This window comes from Schistocerca americana, chromosome 6 (genome assembly GCF_021461395.2).
Source record: "Schistocerca americana isolate TAMUIC-IGC-003095 chromosome 6, iqSchAmer2.1, whole genome shotgun sequence".
Lineage (NCBI taxonomy): Eukaryota > Metazoa > Arthropoda > Insecta > Orthoptera > Acrididae > Schistocerca > Schistocerca americana.
This window is the reverse complement of record NC_060124.1, coordinates 288694580-288699579: the sequence shown is the minus strand read 5'-3', so window position 1 is coordinate 288699579 and position 5000 is coordinate 288694580. Positions and strand designations below refer to the sequence as shown.

The following is a 5000-nucleotide window of genomic DNA, read 5'->3' as shown; positions in this document are numbered from 1 at the left end:
CCAGACAAATCGCTCCACCAACTAAGAACGGCCATGCACCACCACCCACCGAATCAAGAAAGAGCTATCAATCTGTCAATCCTTCCGGTGTCCGGGCCTGGTGAGGTTTCCCGTGTTGAGTCAAATTAAGCCGCAGGCTCCACTCCTGGTGGTGCCCTTCCGTCAATTCCTTTAAGTTTCAGCTTTGCAACCATACTTCCCCCGGAACCCAAAAGCTTTGGTTTCCCGGAGGCTGCCCGCCGAGTCATCGGAGGAACTGCGGCGGATCGCTGGCTGGCATCGTTTATGGTTAGAACTAGGGCGGTATCTGATCGCCTTCGAACCTCTAACTTTCGTTCTTGATTAATGAAAACATACTTGGCAAATGCTTTCGCTTCTATTCGTCTTGCGACGATCCAAGAATTTCACCTCTAACGTCGCAATACGAATGCCCCCGCCTGTCCCTATTAATCATTACCTCGGGTTCCGAAAACCAACAAAATAGAACCGAGGTCCTATTCCATTATTCCATGCACACAGTATTCAGGCGGGCTTGCCTGCTTTAAGCACTCTAATTTGTTCAAAGTAAACGTGCCGGCCCACCGAGACACTCACTCAAGAGCACCCTGGTAGGATTGCAACGGGGTCCGCCTCGGGACGCACGAGCACGCACGAGGCGCGTCGCACGCCTTCAGCTCGCCCCACCGGCAGGACGTCCCACGATACATGCCAGTTAAACACCGACGGGCGGTGAACCAACAGCGTGGGACACAAATCCAACTACGAGCTTTTTAACCGCAACAACTTTAATATACGCTATTGGAGCTGGAATTACCGCGGCTGCTGGCACCAGACTTGCCCTCCAATAGATACTCGTTAAAGGATTTAAAGTGTACTCATTCCGATTACGGGGCCTCGGATGAGTCCCGTATCGTTATTTTTCGTCACTACCTCCCCGTGCCGGGAGTGGGTAATTTGCGCGCCTGCTGCCTTCCTTGGATGTGGTAGCCGTTTCTCAGGCTCCCTCTCCGGAATCGAACCCTGATTCCCCGTTACCCGTTACAACCATGGTAGGCGCAGAACCTACCATCGACAGTTGATAAGGCAGACATTTGAAAGATGCGTCGCCGGTACGAGGACCGTGCGATCAGCCCAAAGTTATTCAGAGTCACCAAGGCAAACGGACCGGACGAGCCGACCGATTGGTTTTGATCTAATAAAAGCGTCCCTTCCATCTCTGGTCGGGACTCTGTTTGCATGTATTAGCTCTAGAATTACCACAGTTATCCAAGTAACGTGGGTACGATCTAAGGAACCATAACTGATTTAATGAGCCATTCGCGGTTTCACCTTAATGCGGCTTGTACTGAGACATGCATGGCTTAATCTTTGAGACAAGCATATGACTACTGGCAGGATCAACCAGGGAGCTGCGTCAACTAGAGCTGAGCAGCCGGCCGCCCGGGAGTGTGTCCCGGGGGCCCGCGCGAACACGCAAGCGTCCGCTCAATTATTCTGCAAACAGGAGGAGGCTGAGCTCCCCTGCACAATACACCTCGAAACCCTCTCAGGTCCCGGCGGCGCGCAGCGCCGTCCTAAGTACTTGGTCGGGTTCGAGAGAGGCGCAATCGCCCGGAGTTTGGCGAGTAGACGCTTTAGGTGCGACCACCCGTGCTCCCAACTGAGCTTGCCGCTGCCGACAGAGGCCCGGGAGCGTGCTGTCGTGGCATTGCCGGCGGGAGACAACACGCGCCACCTACGGTGGCCGGCAGCTCCAACGCCAGCGCCACAGAAGGACAAAAGCCCCACTTGGGTGCCGAAGCGAACTCTCCCAGCACAGCGCACGCGCCAACACGTCCGCACAGCTGCGATACAAACCACCTGCGAGAACCGCAGAGGCGACCGAGCAGCAGACGGCGTCGCGGCGCCGAGCGCCGGGCGGCGGCGCATCCTCAGCGCACACAGTCCTCAATCGGACCAGCACACTGCAGATGTCCACCGCGCTTCGCACCGGGCCCGCGAGGACCTACTTTGGCCGCACGGCGCCGCGTGCAGGGTGCGCCGGCGCGCAGCTGCGCCGCCTGCCGCCTCCGTCGGCCGGCGCGCCTGCCACTGGCCGCCCCCACCAGCCGGCTGTAGCGCGTGCGCCCACGCACCGCGCGGCCAGCACGCCGGGAGGCCCCCCCTCACCGGCCGGGGACGGTCCCACCCAGCCACCGCCGCGTATCGCTTCACACCCACATGCCATTCACGTTCGTGGGCATGGTGGGTATCGCTGAAACAACCGGTTGGTAGCTCAACCGATCGTCGCCATCACTGATTCACCTCTAGCGAGAACAACCGCACCACAACGGTTTACCAGTTGTTCATTTGCGTAACGTCACCAGCAAACGTAGACGTCCATCGCCATTTGCAAATTCAACGATTGTTGCATGCCTGTGTCAGGTGTCACGACACACTATGTCTGCCCACATACACGCAACAACATGTGCACGCTTCGCGAACACGTGGAAGGTGGCCCCCGTACGTATGCGATGTCCATTGCGCGAACGACTGTCAACCGGCCTCTGTCGCATGTCGCAGATGTGGAACGCAGTGCACCATGCTATCACGGTGTGTGAGAAGAGACGACTACGTCTGACAACACGCGCCACTACATCAACAGACGGCTCATGCTGATCGCCATCCACGGCATACCATACTGCAATCCAGCTCTTATAGGGAGACGACACGTAGCTGAGTGCACAATATTTGGACCGTATGGTTCGCCGTTGTTGGCGCAGTCGTGGTACGGTCACACATGTACCACGATGTATCATTCAGTACATGAGGACCAATGTGCAGTACAGTGTGTCATTTGGACGTACAACATCAGCGGACAGTTGACACAAGCCGTACCACAACGTAGGCTGTGCTTCGCCATGCGAATGCCAATGAACAACTGCGAAGGGCATTGAGCATGTACGTCCTGCTGCCATCCGCATTACAGTGTATAGCTGCAAGGTGTTTAACATGAAGCGATACTCTGGGGACCGGGCAGTGCGAGTGGCAAACTATATTGCGGGGGTTGCAGTTAGGCAACACTACACTAATTTAACGCGTCGTATGACAATTACAGAGCGGGTTAAGGCCCAACGTGTGTTGGGTTAAGGCCCAACGTGTGTTGGGTTAAGGCCCAACGTGTGTTGGGTTAAGGCCCAACGTGTGTTGGGTTAAGGCCCAACGTGTGTTGGGTTAAGGCCCAACGTGTGTTGGGTTAAGGCCCAACGTGTGTTGGGTTAAGGCCCAACGTGTGTTGGGTTAAGGCCCAACGTGTGTTGGGTTAAGGCCCAACGTGTGTTGGGTTAAGGCCCAACGTGTGTTGGGTTAAGGCCCAACGTGTGTTGGGTTAAGGCCCAACGTGTGTTGGGTTAAGGCCCAACGTGTGTTGGGTTAAGGCGCAACATAGGTTAGGTTAAGGCGCAACATAGGTTAGGTTAAGGCGCAACATAGGTTAGGTTAAGGCGCAACATAGGTTAGGTTAAGGCGCAACATAGGTTAGGTTAAGGCGCAACATAGGTTAGGTTAAGGCGCAACATGGGTTAGGTTAAGGTACAATATGGGTTAGGTTAAGGTACAATATGGGTTAGGTTAAGGTACAATATGGGTTAGGTTAAGGTACAATATGGGTTAGGTTAAGGTACAATATGGGTTAGGTTAAGGCGCAACATAGGTTAGGTTAAGGCGCAACATAGGTTAGGTTAAGGCGCAACATAGGTTAGGTTAAGGCGCAACACAGGTTAGGTTAAGGCGCAACACGGGTTAGGTTAAGGCGCAACACGGGTTAGGTTAAGGCGCAACACGGGTTAGGTTAAGGCGCAACACGGGTTAGGTTAAGGCGCAACACGGGTTAGGTTAAGGCGCAACACGGGTTAGGTTAAGGCGCAACACGGGTTAGGTTCAGGCACAATACGGGTTAGGTTAAGGCACAATACGGGTTAGGTTAAGGCACAATACGGGTTAGGTTAAGGCACAATACGGGTTAGGTTAAGGCACAATACGGGTTAGGTTAAGGCACAATACGGGTTAGGTTAAGGCACAATACGGGTTAGGTTAAGGCACAATACGGGTTAGGTTAAGGCACAATACGGGTTAGGTTAAGGCACAATACGGGTTAGGTTAAGGCACAATACGGGTTAGGTTAAGGCACAATACGGGTTAGGTTAAGGCACAATACAGGTTAGGTTAAGGTACACATTGTTGTAAGGAAAGGTGTTTTGGGGGGGGGGCCGGTTTGTTGTTTGTGATTATCGTAAGTAAATGACTGCGGCATCATCTGATTTGCCATGTCAGGGTGCACCTTTGGCTCATGACAGGCGGCGCTCTGATTCCATGCTTGTGGCAGACCTGTGTCTTTCATTCCTGCCATTGTTTGTGTGCTGTGACAGGAGGCAGTATTGTGATGTTGGGTGTACCCCTGTGTAGGACATGTGTGGGTGTTGGTGGCTTAGCTGAGCAATGGTGGTTGTCGGAAGGGTGGGATATTCTGTTTTGTGAGTGGACCTCCCGGTCTGGTTATGATAGTGTGGATTGTCTAATGTGGCGGAGAGGATGCACTGGGTGTTGTTCCATGCTGGTGCTTACATATTGTCTCTGTGCCTGTTACAGGCAGAGAGTAGTGCGTGATAAGAGTGTCTGGCTGACGTGTGGTTGTGATTGTGAGCAGAGTCTTTCAGCATGTATACGGACAGTTGTATACATTATCTGTATTTTGATGGCTCTATCTATTACTAATCAGCGCCGTGTATACGTTTCATCCGGTTCCAGTCGAAACTGTTGTATCTCTGTACATTAGTGACACGGCGAGGCCGCCACGTAGTTACTCGTCTCGGCAGCTTCCACCGGTGTATGGCAAATGATTATAAGGAATCAGTCTAGAAGTCAATACCGATAGTGTGACGTCACATGTCTGGGGTGGGGGACGCTGCGCCCTTCCGGTGGGTCATGGCCTAGGAAGACTCTTCCCACGCAGGGGGGGCTTG

The 5000-nt window shown here is 53.7% G+C and overlaps 1 non-coding gene across 1 annotated transcript in view; it reads right to left on the bottom strand.

The window, feature by feature from the left end:
- The window catches only part of LOC124620992, a 1910-nt gene extending 502 nt beyond the window's left edge, over positions 1-1408 (bottom strand). Inside the window, exon 1 of the ribosomal RNA XR_006980487.1 lies at positions 1-1408. This exon is cut by the window's left edge and continues 502 nt beyond it. This is a non-coding gene — a ribosomal RNA (small subunit ribosomal RNA).
- Between the last annotated feature and the right edge of the window lie 3592 nt (positions 1409-5000).